The sequence below is a fragment of the Vigna unguiculata genome, chromosome 4 (genome assembly GCF_037176805.1).
Source record: "Vigna unguiculata cultivar grain cowpea cultivar isolate G323 ecotype 2 chromosome 4, ASM3717680v1, whole genome shotgun sequence".
Taxonomy (NCBI): domain Eukaryota; kingdom Viridiplantae; phylum Streptophyta; class Magnoliopsida; order Fabales; family Fabaceae; genus Vigna; species Vigna unguiculata.
The window spans coordinates 47,360,770-47,377,505 of NC_140795.1; positions in this window are offsets into that span (position 1 = coordinate 47,360,770).

The following is a 16,736-nucleotide window of genomic DNA, read 5'->3' on the forward strand; positions in this document are numbered from 1 at the left end:
AAAGTTAGGCACGGTAGCAGAAAAACACGTTTTAGGTCTGAAGAGTGTTGTAAATAAAATTTTGTAATATATTTTTTTGCTGGTTTAAACATTTGTCTCAAATTCTGAATAAGGTTTAACAATGTATAATGTACAAGTGAAGAAATTTCGTATGTTTATTATTTTGAGATTATAGATTGAATGCTATGTTATGTTATGTTGTATTGTGAGTGATGAAAATTTCTCAATTTTCTTCTGTCATGAATCTCTCAGCAAACACTACAAAAACCTTTTCCAAACAAAATACCAACGAAACAAATCATATCTTAGAGGCACAAAGCAGAGAAATATTGTTAAATTTTTGTTTAGGTTATATGATTATGGTGGGAGAATTAATACCTAGCTGTCACCAAGTTACACTGACTCAAACAGCTTCGACCCACGTGCCTCTAACATTGTGTCTGTGCAAGTAGCATTATCTTAATGCAGAGTTCTTATTATGAGAGTGTGTGTTACCACTAATCAATGCAGATTATGTATTTGAGAAATTGAGTCAATCCACAACCTATAGAGAACACAAGTCCAAAGTTAATGACATAAGTTATGACGAAATCTTGGTTTGACAACCAACTAGTCAAACTAATGCAATTGTTATTCTTCACAATATTAAAGGTGGGGTTATTAATTGTTATCCATAGAAACTTAGTTTATGTTAGAAAATTTACAATTACTCACGTATTCTAATCAACTAATTTAGTTAGACTCGTGATATTACGGTATGATACAATGTGATGAAACCTATACTATAATAAAAACGTTTATTAGTGTTAGAAGTTCCACCTTGGTCAGAGATTAGACAATTTCATATTATATAAGTGAGGTGTAAATCTCACCTTATAAACCAATTTTATGGAGTTGAATTAGACTTAAACTCTACCTCTAAAAATAAGTTTTAACTACTTAAATATGTTAATAAAATAAAGTATTTAATAAAAGAGATGTCTAACGAGCGCAATCAAAATAAAATAAAGTATTTAATAAAAAAGATGTCTAACAAGAAACTACAAGCACAATCAAAATAAAATAATGTAAAAAAATATGAAGAATAGAAGAAAAAGTTAGAATAATTAACCAAATGCTTCAAAACTTTTATAAGAGTAATGATCAAAAGTTTAATTTTATGTTTTTGGAAAGTTCTTAGAAGTCGTGTGTTTGTAATTGTTTAATTGATTATTTTTGAAACTTAAAAAAAAATTATACCAAACACTACTAAAAAAATTCATATTTTTTTATCAATTTTGTTTTGAAATTTTTTTCGTAGGAAATATTTACAAATTTTGTTGTAAGAAAATTTTTGCAAGAAATTACTACCAATTTTTTTGTAAAATATTTTGTATAAAATACTTTTTGCAACAAATTTTGAAGGAAATAATTATCCGCGAAGGAATTACCTATGAATTAAGATTCTTAGAATAAATGACAGAAAAAAAATTACAATTTTTTTTAACAAATTTGCAAATGTAATATAAAAATTTTTAGTAGTAAAACTTATTTTAATAAATATAATTATTATTATGAGGTATAATTGACTGCATTATTGTTAATTTATTATAAGAATATAAGAAAAATAATATAATCAATTATTTAGGTCATAATGAATTATGTGTGAATGCTTTTATTTCAGACCAACTTCATATTTGAGACATATAGTTGAGCAAGCCTCTTAATATAATACATTAGATTATTTAATATAACCATCAATGAAGTAATTTATTATTGGTTAATGTAACACTTTTGTAATTTAAAATATAATAGATTATGTTATCAATTAATATCTTTTTAAAACAATTTTTAAAATGATCTACGTTTCTTTAAAGACACAATGAATATGATGCATACATTTATTTGCACTTAATCTAATACATGAAAGCCATTTATTGATATATAAAAATTAAAATTGGCACCAATATAAAATAGAAGGTATATGATAAAAAAAAAACAAATTGAAGAGTTTTCAATCTTGAAGGTCGTTTGACCAATTAAACCTTAAATTCTAAATCTTAAATTTTAAATTATAAATTAATTTGAACAATAAAAAATGAGTACCTTGCATAAAGTGAAAAAAAAAACTTTTACAATCTAGAGGTAGGTTTGTTGTGTTTTTTATTGAAAATGAACATGGAAGAAAATAAAAGAAAAAAAGATTAATTTAAAATAACCTTAGCATAAAATAGAGGTTTAAGAACAGTATAATAGCGGGAAAAAATAAATAATCTGTTAATAATATATCTGTCTAATAGTTCAACCTAGAAAGGGATCAGAATTGATTAATGAGTCTTTCACTTGGTTAAGTGAAATCTTGAAAGAATCTTTTAAGTCTTATAACCCATTTAATCAATTTCGCAGTTCTGTGTTAATGGACTGTTTAATGCAATTAAGAAAGATTGTAAGAGAAGAGATAAATCAAGACACAACAGTTTATACTGGTTCGATTCAAGATGAATCTACGTCCAGTCTTCTCCTAAGTAAACCCACTTAGGAGGATTCCACTAATACAATTAGGATCCAAGAATTACAAGAACACCTATATAATTCTATAACCTAAAACCCAAGAACTTGATCTACCAATCAAGAACCCCCCCTAGGAGCAATGCATCCACGCAATTGCACCTAGGCCTACACTTCACACAATGAAGCAATTGTAATCAGAAATACAATAAAAAGAATCAAGAAACGAATACACCTATTGTTGTGCAGATTTGTCAATTTGCTCCTAGATTCAAGCTAGACCCATCAAGGTAGAATCAACCATCAATCTCTTTGAATCTTCACTTGAATGATCTTCAAGAATGCTTAAGAACTCTATGAATCTCAGAGGGCTGTTTCTCAGAATGTTTTTCAGTGATTTGTAACTTTTTTCCCGACTAAAACAAATTTCATAAAACAACTTTTATATAGAGTTCTCTGTTGTCATTAATGGATTAGGAATTTACCTAATCGATTATCATGAGTGTATTTTCACTGCCTTAGTGCAGTACTCACAGCTAATCCATTAGTTAAACAGCTAATCAATTCATGATTGTACAAGCAAGAGTGTGATGGTTAATTACAACTTAATGCAGACTTGATTTAGATATGATATTTCATACTAACAGCCTAATGCACAGCCTAACTAAAACAGGACTAATTCTAAACTGGTAATGCACATGAAGTGTAGTCTTGGACATCATCAAAACCATCTTCATATGTGTTGAAGTAACTCCTCCTTTCAACATAATCTATTATAATCACGACATAATCAATTATATAGTTAAAATGAAATAATAATAAAATAAGATAACTCGACACTCTAAACAAATTAACTTATATATTATTTTCTATTTGTTCAAATCCAACCAAATCAATATTATTCAAAAAATCATATAGATGAAGTAATATATCCATTAAATATTGTGTTTGTTTTTAGTCCTCCAATTTTTAGTAAAAATTGGATTTAAATAATTAAATCATGCATTTCTAAATATGAGAGACTAAATTGGTTGAAGGTTTTCAAGAGAGAATAAGTTTAATTTTTACTGAAAATTGAAAGACAAAAAACATATTTAAACCTTAAATACGAAACATAACTCATGTGAATAAAAATTATTAAATAAAACTAGCATCAAAAACATCAATATTAACTAATATTTTACATTTTTTAAATATTAAATCATTTAATTTATTAATTATTAAATAATATATTTTGTTTTATAAAAATATTTTTGAAGTGCAACAACAAATGCCTTTACAAATTTAATAGGAAAAAAAACTTGTTCAAGTTATAGAGTCTATTGTCTAAACTTTATAAAAAAAAATCATTTGTCGAAAAAACTTGAGTTGATTTCACTCTAATTATTTTTTGTTCTATTTTTATCGAAAAATATTAAATTGTTATTTTAATTTAGTTTTAATTTTAAAAAAATATAAATTAAATTAATTTTTAAAAATTAAGATCAAATTGAGAAAAAAAAATATTAAAAAGACCAACTTACACTTTTCATCAAAAATAAAGATCATATGTATAATTAAATCTAAGAAAAACGTTGAAATATAACTCTAGTTAATGACTGACCCATCTGATGACAAAATAAAGAAGTGTTCTTTAATTATCATAATTAATTATATGATACCTATAGTCCATTATGGTTGCATTTTTATTATTAAATAACATTATACAATAAACAATTATTCTTTTACTGATTTATTTTCACCTAAACATTTATTTTTTATGATTTATGTGGTTGTGTAGGAAAGTAAAGTCCATAAGGTACCTGGTGTGGTGACAGCTCATACATAAGATGTAGGGATGTGACTGAAAAGGAAGGACAGTGTGACCCATTATTTTATCATTCCTTTCTCACCATTTTTAGAGTCAACTTTATATAAAGAGGATAACAGCTATACACATCCAGTTTCGCTTTAAATGTCTCATTTTTTTATTAAATAAAAAAACTTAAATATTTTTCATATAAAAAACTTTGATTTCTATATTTTTGGGTTAAATATATTTTTCATCTTTCAATTTTTATTAAAAATTAAAATTAGTCTCTTTTAAAAATTTTAAACCAATTTAATCTCTCAATTCTATAAATACGTAAATTTAGTCATTTTAATCAAATTTTATTAAGTTTATTTCACATTTCATTATAGCATTTTAGTTTATTTATATCGTCTGACACATGTTTGCTTCAATGTTAGTTGAGAAACACGTTTGAAACGTCAAATAAACTTAACAAAATTTGGTTTGAATGACTAAATCCGCGCATTTATAAAGATGAGAGACTAAATTGGTTTAAAGTTTATGAGGTGACTAGTTCCAATTTTCACTACAAGTTGAAGAATTAAAAACATATTTAATCCTTATATTTTTTATCCTTATCAAACTTAAGAGTATTGTTTCTTAATTCTTGTGTAAATATAATTTTAGTTTTTATAAAAAGTTGTCTTTTAATTTTGGGTTAAATATATTTTTGTCTTTTAACTTTTAGATAAAATCAAAATTAGTCTCTTTTAAAAAAATTTGTCCAATTTAGCCTTCCACCTTTAAAAATATGTAGATTTAATCCTTTTAACTAAATTTGGTTAAGTTTATTTGATGTTTTAAACACATTTTTCAGCTAACATTGAAGCAAAAATGTGTTAAATGATATTAACAACTCAAATACTATAATGAAACGTATTTGAAACGTCAAATAAACTAAATAAAATGCATTTTTAGAATTGAGAGATTAAATTGAACTAAAATTTCAAAAATGAATTAATTCTATTTTTGAGTGAAAGTTAAGAGATAAAAAAATTATTTAATAATCCTTAAAATTTTGTTCCTTCAAAATTCTTAATTGTTTTCATTTCGCAATATTTATTTTAAAATAAATTAATAACATTTATATTACACATTTTAAGATTTTTTTTAAATGATATAAGTGAATGTTATATATAACAGTAATATGTGTTTTTTGAAATAGTTGTCTACACAATTAGTTAGTATTATAAATAAAAAAATATAAAAGTTGTGATCATTTTCAATTTTACGTGAATTAAATACAAATTTCTTACAGCAATCAAAATTATAACTTATTGATATTAAATTAAAAACATATTTAAGTTATTTTGACGTGTAAATCATATGAAAGATGAAGATATAACAAAATTGTAAAGTTTGAAATGAGACTGTTACTTTGTATTTATGCTAGCGTGCTTTTATGCTTTGAGAATATCAATGCTTCATGTATTTTTTCAATTTGGATTGTTTTTCATAAGTTGTTTGATCATAGTTAAGACATTGATAATCTGTTTAAACGTTTTAATATTAAAATAATCGAGATTTAATATTTTAATAATATTATCAATTTAAAATAAATTAATAAATATAATTTTTTTTAATTTTTCTTTATATTCATAAAAATTGAATTGGATAATAAAGTTTAGCAATACACGCACTCGTTTAGATCTGTTAGATAAATTCTTTTCAGTAACGGGTTGAAATTTTATCTCACACCATTCATATTATTCACATTTAAACAAATATAGATAACAAATACAAATATAACTAAAAAATGGTGCTGAATTAAATTATATAGTGTTTATTTTTCACTGTATAAAAACTGTTTCTAATATTGTCATATATTAAAAACTAAATTATAAGAAATAATTAAAATCAATATTTAAAAATTTTCAACTAATTTTATTAATTTTAAAAACTAACATTTTTTGGAATTTATTTTAGCCCTACAGAGTTTTGAAATTAAAAACTCAACCTCTTAAGTTTTTTATTTAAGAGTTAAATATGTTTTTTATCTCTTAACTTTTAATAAATTTTGAAATTAGTACAATTTAAAATTTTTGATTAATTTAATCCTTGATTATTCGAAATACATGAATTTAATCCTTTTAATCAAATTTTATTAGATTAATTTAATATTTTATATACATCTCAAAATTATATTTAAATTATTTATATTATTTAATACATTTTTACTTTAATATTAAATCAGATATTATTATAAATTCCATTTAAAATATTAAATAAATTTAATAAAATTTAATTAAAATAATTAAATTTATATATTTTAAAAAATAATAAATTAAATAAATTCAAAATTTTAAAATAAATTAATTTTAAAATTTATAAAAAAATTAAGAATTAAAAAATATATTTAACCTTTTATTTAAATAAATAATCGTATTGCAGAGATTGCAATTATCATAAAGGTTAAAAGACAACGCTGGGGTTCTCGGTAGTCGTGCTCTATTCTTCAGATTGCGTTATCTTCGTCGATGTGTCAGTATCAGAATAAAATGTTAAATAAAAGTATAATCATTTAAAAAAAAATCATATAATGTCGCATAATGTGAAACAGCTGGAATTTATATTAGCTGTGATTTATTTACAACGTAGTCATTATTCAACATTATTCAAAAATAATAAATTTATTTTAAAACTGTGGAATGACGATAGGAAATCTTATGATATCGCTAATATAGTTAGATTAAAATTGTTCGATACATTTAAAGTGTTTGAATTAGTTGTAAACTGATATTTTAATAATTCTGTGTTTCATATAAAATTAAGAGTTAAATATGTTTTTTGTCCCTTAATTTTTAGTAAATTTGGAAATTAGTCTATTTTAAAATTTTGGACCAATTTAGTCATTTATTTTTCGAAATATGTAAATTTAGTCCTTTTAATCAATCAAATTTTGTTAAGTTTATTTGACATTTCAAACACGTTTTAATATAGTATCTGACTTAATATTAAAACAAAAATGTGTCAAACAATATAAATAACTCAAATACAATTCTGAAATGCATACGAAACATCAAATAAACCTAACGAAATTTGATTAAAAAGACTAAATTTATGTACTTCGAAAAATAAATGACTAAATTAATTCATAACTTCGAAATAAACTAATTCCAAAATTCACTGAAAGTTAAGAAACCAAAAATATATTTAACCCTAAAATTAATGTACGAGCATGTTAGATAAAAAAGCTTAAAATCACGTTTTGGTTGTGTAGTTTCATGAATTCGTCATCTTTTGCTTCTATTAAATTTTAGTTGCGATTTCATTTTTCAATTTTTTTCATATAAAGCATTTTTTTATTCAATATTAGTATGTTCTATTCGTTTAAAAATGTTACACAGTCCTAAATAATAACAGTATCAATTACTAATCAAAGTGAAGTATTAATAGTAGGTTTAAAGATTAATTTTAATGTCTTATTTTGATGCGCGTGTGTGGATATATATATATATATATATATATATATATATATATATATATATATATATATATATATATATATATATATATATATATATATATATATAGCTTAAATATTTAATATAAAAGATTGTGATTGGAGTAATTATAGTAATAAGAGCCGTTGGAATTATTTTTTATACGTGGGAAGAATCTATTTTTGTTATTAATAAATTAGAAAGAAAAAAATTTATTTTTGAAAATATCATTTATTAATAATTATAATTAAACGAGAATATATAGCTTAAAAATTTGTTTATTTGTATCAAGAACTATTCAATATATATATATATATATATATATATATATATATATATATATATATATATATATATATATATATATATATATATAAAATAGTTAATTTATATATTAAGAGTGAAATAAAATTTCTTAATTTTAAAATATTAGAAAACTAAATATGTAATTGAAATTTTATAGAAATAAAAGTTGCTTCCTTTGTCAAAGTATATAGAAAAAAAATGTATTTAAACCTAGATTTTAAGTTACATTGTTTTGTTTGTACTATTTAAAAAACTAATTTTAGAAAGTTATATATTATTATTATTATGTATTTAAATTCATAATTATCAGAACCAAAATTGAAGGGAAATGGTAATAAATTTATGTTAATTATAGTTAAAAGTTTTCACCGGATAAAAATTGTTCATAGTTTTTTAGTTTGACAATTTTTGTCAAATATATTAAAATTTTTAAAAATATAAAAAAATATATTTATGCAGACCTTTAATTTTTATTATTCATTATATTTTTTTATCATAAAGCTTAAGTGTTTCTTATGTGCTCGGTGATATAACTATTACAAAATATTAGACATTATATTATTTTTAATTAGAATTTATCATATTATTAAGTCAATAATAACTAATAATACAGTTATATTGATTTTAATTAATAATTACAGATTTGTTATTGTGTTTAAATTCTATCCATGCTATTATTACGTACAAGCTGTAAACTTGAAGTAAAAGACACGTAAGTTGACACATTTGTCTTTTTATTATCAATGCCTACTTTTTCAGTAAAAAAAAAGAATGTTTTTCATCCCTGCTTTAAAAAAATTAATAATTCAACTAAATTTATAATATATAATATTTAATTTGTAGATATATGTCCGATTTGTGGATATTAATTTGTAGATATATGTCCAATTACAATGTTGGTTAAAGTCTTAAATTTAATATGAATAAATTATCATCGGAGTTAACTATACTTATTTATAATTAATTAATTTGTTAAGTTATAAAAGGTTGCAGTGAAAATAAAAAAGTTATAACGGATTTTATGAGGTAAAATTTAAAGAATATTTTTAAAATGATAAAATGCGGTATTGGAAGTCCATATTGATCACAGATAAGATCCACATAAACTAGAAATAAAACAATTTCATAGTATATAAGTGAAATTTCATAGTATATAAATCTTACCTTACAAGCCAGTTTTGTGAGGTTAACTAAATTTAAAACTCAACTCTAAATTCATGTATGAGACGTATATATCATGACGATAAGGCCATTTCATAGTATATAGGTGAAGTTGAATTAGACTCAAAATCTACTTTTAACCTGTGATGAAAGTCTCTTAAAATTAAAGGAGATGTATATATCTTGACGATAAAACCATTTCATAGTATATAAGTGGAATTGAATTAGACTCAAAATCTATTTTTAACCTGTAATGAAAGTCTCTTAAAGTTAAAGAAGATATGACGAGAAAGATTAAATGGTTTAAGAATTTATTTAAATTAGTTTGAAAAATGATATTATTTTAATAAATAACTATTATAAACAAAATCAATAACTAATAAGCAGATAACGAGATATTCAATTTTAAATAACCAGATAATAATAAATAAATAAATTCGAATTACAGGAAGAGAGATAGAAGAGAAAAAGTTCGTGAAAATTGCACCAAAATTTTTAATTTTCAAGTAATGAATAAGAAACTAAACTATCATACCTTTTATCATATATGAAAAAGAAAAATCAACCTTTTCTCCATTGTCTATTTCTTATGAAAATATCAACCCTTTGTTTTTATTTTACCGCAAACACGAAAGTTGCAGTGGAAAAGGCATAAAAGTCTTCTTTTTCTTGTTTCTTTTTACATAAAAAAGGCATAAAATCAAGATAGTAGAAAGTGTGAAGATGTAGAAAATGTACCAGGATATTTTATTGATTAAAATTAAATAAAAAGGACAAAAATAGAAGAGAGCCTCGTTAAATAAGTTATGAGACTCCAAAATTGCGATTTTGGAAAAATTAAATAATGAAAGATATTGTATTAAACCAATCCAGATACAAATATATTTCTAACATTTCTCTTACATACTTTAGAATAATGTATATTATGTTTAACTTAAACTTTTAATATAGTAATTCTGAAGGAGGAAAGGGTTCAGAAAAAAAATTATTTATTTTATTAATTGTTAGGAAAATGGTAAATAAATACGAGTGAAACACATGTATCTATCACTAGATACGGTGGTTGTGAAACATGTTACTTAATCTTGTAGAGTAAGGGTGTAACATCACCAAACGTTGGAAGTAGGGCATGTGACATCACGTGCACTGTCCAACAAATTCTCAATGGGAATGGTCGACATGTTTTTTGCAGTCAAATTTAGGGTTCATATTTTAATGTTTCTTAATTATATATCCTACATTTTCAACTACATCTCACTTCTACACTTATTTTCTACAACTAATTTAGACAAAATAAGAATTGTACACTATTTAAGATCAAATAATATGTAATTAGTTTTTGTTTATTTATTGAACAGGTTAATTTACCATGGAGCAAAACTTTATTCAAATACTACTTCAACTCAATTTTGTTTAACCTTATTTTTATTTCCATCAAGTTAGATTAGTATCTAACAAGTTTTGACGAACAATATTCTTAAAATATTAAAAAAATTAAATTTAATTACGAATTAATCCATACATTTATATCTATAATTTAATTTTGGTTCCTATATATATATATATATATATATATATATATATATATATATATATATATATATATTAATCTCAATTGAATTATAATATTTATTAAATAAAACTAATTTGGTTTCTTCTTGATGTTAATGTTATTTGAAAGTATTACTTATCAAAATTTAATTTATCCTTCATTTTGAATTGAATTTATCTTCTACTATTTTCCTTCACCTTCCACTACATATTTATTTGGCATCATTTTAAGATAATAAAACACTATCATATCAAAAGGGTAATTCTATGCAATTCCAAAAATAAAATGTAATTCATGGATTTGAATCTCTCTTTGAAAATATCAGTTAACACTCAAAACTGATATGAATAAAAATAAAATACAGATAAATTTCTTTCGGATACTTCAACTAGAAATCTATAATTTTTTTGAATACTTGAAATAAAAACTAACCATATATTAAAATTGAAGGCAAAAAAAAATCTTATCTTTATTACGAGGTGATAGCATATAGGAGTAAATTACAATTAAATTGTTTTCGATAGACAATGGGGATTTTTATTTTTATTTATTTTGATTTGTTTTGTGCGAGAGTGGTTGGCACGTGGAGAAGGTTACCATAGGATTCCGAAGGTTATGATGAAAGAATATTATTATTAACAGTATATTGTAAAACATAACACATGTCCAAAAAATGGAGCTATTTATTTATCTTCCTTTTTCAGTAAGTCCTTGTTGGAAGACCCATTGCCAACCTAGCACTTCCATGATGGGACATCACAACCACATTACCAAATCTTCACTTTCATTTCATTGGGCCATACTCCCCTTCACCATCTACTCATCATCATAATTTTTTTTAAGTAAAGTTTAATTATTCAGATTATACCCATTTTAGTAAATGTGTCTTAATTTGTTATTCAGTTTTAAAAAAGTGTCAATTGTATCTTAATTTTTGAAAAAGTGTAGTTGACTAAAGTTGTTAACACTTTTTTAAAAATGGGTACCAGATTGACACACCTCTATCAAAGTGGGTACCATCTCAGTAATTAAATCTATCTTTAACCCTAATAATAATTATCATTACTATTCTTTAAAAATAATAGAGTTAAATATCTTATTGGTCCTTCAACTTTTAGTGAAAATTAAAATTAGTCCCTCTTAAAAATTTTAAACCAATTTAATCTTTTGTTTTTAGAAATACGTAGATTTAGTCCTTTAAACCAATTTTTTTAAAGTTTATTTGATGTTTTAAACATGTTTGTCAGTTAATATTGAATCAAACATGTATTATTATAATTGTATTTTTAATTGTTCAAATGATGTAGAAAAACTTATAACATTGAGGAAGGTGTGTGTGAACTGATTGAGATGTGTTAGAATTTGTTGTATTATGGTGAAGGTCTCACATGGGTCCATGCAGACCATGATCCAAAGCAAGTTTGCAGACACAATTTTATTTCATAAAAAGTTTGGTGTCTATGAATAAAAGGAACATGACCCCAATTGTTAGACAAGTCAAACCTAGGGGCCATTTTTTTTAGCATAATTTGGTGTTTATGAAACCTAATTCATTGCAAATAATGTTATTTTAACTCAACTTTTCCAAAATCACTTTTGAGTGATGCTTTATCGCTTCTCATCTCGTCTTTTTCCTCACAATAATATTAGAATGTCAAGTGAAATTAACTACTCATTATTCATTGTAACAAATAAGGGTAACTAAAGGTGGATTTATTTCTTTTTCATGTATATAAATGTTTGTATTCATTAATAAAAACATAAAAATGAAATTTGTTGAACTTAATGTTTTGGAAGGCGGACATAGATGGAGTAAATGAAAGTTTGTTATGAATACACAATTGTTCAAGAGAAATTTATCATTTAACAAAATATAATACACCGGTTGAAATGAATATAATTACAAAACTTGAATTTGTATGAACCAGCAAATTAAGATAATAGATTAATCAAATATTGTTGGGTAGTAATAAAAAATAAACTGAAATACGTTATATTATAATGTATTATTTAATTGTTATAAATATATTCGTTTACAAAAATATATTTAGATATTTTAAAATATGGATTGTAACTAAAATAGTCCATAAAACTCCTTCATTGTCATTCCTATGTTATTTAAGGGATACAACTCTAAGAAATAAGATTGATTTTGTTTTTTTTTACTCATACGCTCACTCTTCACTTAATTACTCATCGCGTGAACGTCCTTGTAACATTTGAACGATGCACTTGTTTCATCATACACAGCAAGTTTCAAAAGCAAAAGATGCATTGTTCACTAATGTTTTAGCGATCATGATATTGTTTGAGCATTGACATGTAACTCTATGTTCTCATATGTTTCAGAAAGTCATACATCACTGTCAAGACTAAATGCTTGAGCATCATTTACACTAATGAGAGAGAATTGTCTCAATTTCTCTTGAGCTTCAAGTCATCATTTGAGCATATGTGACGATGTTTGAGAAAGAGTGAGTGGTGCATGTAATCATAACTCGTTGTTTGAGTGTCACTTAAGTGATATGTTATTGCTTAAGTAATATCAACTTAGAAAGCATATATCACAAACAATGAAGAATGCGACTTATCATTTAACACTTATGATTTAAAAAATTTCAATTATATTGGTAATAAGATTATACCAATAAACAATATTGTATATCCTTTACATCATTCCAACCTTTTATATGCAAAGATTAACATATAAGTTACTAAGTGCATATAAATTCAATAGCCACACCACACATCTAAATAATCATTCAATTAATTAATACTAATGTTAACTTTCCTTATCTAGAGATAATGTGTTTACTTAACAACTCTTCTTTATAAATTTTAAAAGATTCAACTAAGATTTCACTAAGTCTCCAAATATCAAACTTTACACCAACAATATCTCCCTTTTGCAAAACACCAAGCAGGAAATGAACTATTTACCTTAATCAAGAATCTAAATAGTCATACTTGATCCTCACCTTACTACATCTTCAAAATTGTAAGTTATTCTTTAACTTAAAAAGGAGAAATAGACATTTTAAAGAGACACCTTAAACCATTCTTAAAGTTGGTCCTCTAAATTTTTTCTTCACTTGTTACTTGACTCTACTAACATAGAATGAAAAATAGTGAGTTTGTTTTTTATAGAGAGAAGCGAGAAAAAAAAAACTAAAAACGTTGTCTACAAAGAAATTTTTGAAACTCTTTAACAAAAAAGATATTCTAAGTATGTTAGTCAATATTTGTGATTCTTATTTCAACTTATTCAATTGTTCAAATATAGATAAATTTACTGAAATTAACTACAATGATGAAAATTACATATCATCCTAATCATGGTGGTTGTCTTATTCAAATTACACGTTATGAGGGATGAAATACCTTTTGTCCACCAATCAAAATGGTATTCAATGTTTATCATATTTTTGTAAACACTAATTTCTTTTTGATTATGTTGTCCATTGATTACATAACATGGATGACACAATATTTTTATACATCATACACTTCACAAATTAAAAATACGTCATTTTTTCATCATAAATATCATTATATATCACTCATTGTTTATTGTACGGGTAGAAAAACTAATAAAAAAAATATACCTATAACCATTCTTAAAGTTGACCCTCTAAATTTTCTCTTCGGTAGCTATTCGACTCTCCTAACATAGAACCAAAAATAATGAGTTTTTTAATAAAGAGAAACGAGAAAAAAAAAATAGAACAAAAAGACATAATAGAAGAAAACTTACAATTTCAATTTACTAAGAGCACCTCATGCTCTTACTATGTCTACCCCCATTTGTTTGGAATCTATTTAAATCTCTAACCCACCTCTTCAAGGTCCAAATTGTTTACTAACCACACCATCTATATTTATTTTTATCATCTCTCAACTTAAACACTACTATCTTCCTTCAACGGAAAAACAAAAACTAACCCATACAAAATTGAATTAAAGCTTATAAAGATAATATAAATTTAATCATCATTTCTCAAATTATATCACACATTTATATTAACATCGAACAGAAAATTGTTAAAGTCAAACTCACGTTTTGAAGGGAAATTTTTTTTTTTTTTAACTATTACTACTTTTTTAACAATTAAACTCGAGAATAAGAACCACATAATTTTGTAATTTTAATTAATATAAAAAGTTAAATTACTGACATTTATTTATAGAATATAATGTCCCAGTACTACTTGCATATTTATCACTGGACCAAGAGTGGTCTTTACAGCACTGCAGTTAATGCATTAAATGAAATTTGTTGTGGATACAATTAAATCACAGCAGAATGGTTACAGTAATGAGTATTGTACGATCAATTTTTAAAGTTAAGAATAGTCATGATTCTTTCCGGTGTGGAAAATAAAATATAGTAGAACAACTAGTTTATTTTTGAACTAAATATAGTTAGTTTGAGTGAAATTTTAAATTAGCCGAAACTTGCAAATATTTAGAGGTACGTAAATATATTTTTTTAATTAAATTTTGTTAAATTTATTTAATATTTTAAATACATTTTTGTGATTAATATGAAATGAATGATGTCAAATAGGATAAATAACATTGACTTATATCATTAAATGCATTTGAAATATCAATTAAATTTAACAAAATTTGATTAAAAAGATCAAATTTATACATTTCTAAATTTGAAACTAGATTAGGACAAAATTTTAAAGAGAAACTAATTTTAGTTTTCACTAAAAGTTCTAAAGGTGCCCCTATGACTAGGATTTCCTCTATTTGAGTATTGTTAGCTCTATACATCAGATGGATGTTACAACCGCATTTTTAGATGGTGAATTAGAGGGAGAAATTTATATGACTCAACCTCAAGAGTGTGTTGTTCCTGGTCAAGAAAATAAAATGTGCAAACTTTCAAAAATTTTGTACAGGTTGAAACAAGCACCAAAACAGTAGCATGAAAAACTAGAAAGTGTCTTACTTTGTGATGGTTTTTCACCTAATGATGCTGAAAAATGTGTATACTCTAAATGTAAAATTTGTGATTGTGGCATTATATGTTTGTATGTCATGCTAATATTTGGTACATGCATTAATATATTCTATAACTAAATTGTTTCTAGGATCTAAATTTGAAATGAAAGAGATAAGTGAAGTCAATGTGATTTTAGGTGTTATAATCATAAGGAAAGGAGATAGTATATTACTACCCCAAGAACAATACATTGAGAAACTTCTTAAGAAGTTTGAATATTATGAGTACCCCTTATGATGCTAACTCTAAATTAAAGAAAAATAGAGGATAGTTTATTTCTCAATCTTAGTATACCTAGATAATTGGGAACTTATTGCATATGTACACTCAAAGCCCAAATTAAGAGCATTGGGATGCAGTTGCAAGACTTATGAAATACCTAAGAAGTTTAATGGATTATACCATTAAATATAGAGGATTTCCTACTATACTAGAAGGATATGATGATGCTAATTGGATCTCTGATTCATAAAAGACAAAATTCACTAGTGATTATGTATTCACACTTGGAATGGTGTGATTACATAGAGATCAACCAAACAAACAATTATTACAAGATCAACAATAAGAATTGAGTTTGTTGCTGTCGAAATGACTAATAGTGAGATTGAGTGGTTGAAAAGCTTTTTAGCAAACATTCCACTAGGAAAGAAACTAAACTCATCTATGCCAATACATTGTGATTGCCAACAGACAATAACAATAACTAAAAACAATAATTGCAATGGAAAAAATAGATATATACAATTTAAAATGCTATTTAATACGTAAAAAAAATTGAGTTAAAAGAAGTATATTCTAAACCAAATTTAGGAACTATGAATATATTTAACTTTTTCTTTTTTAACTTTTCTGTTCTAAAAGTGTGTGCGTGGAGATTCCTAATCTCACTTCCACAGGATTTCATTAAGAAGAAATCTTTCACTTTTAAGAAAATAATAA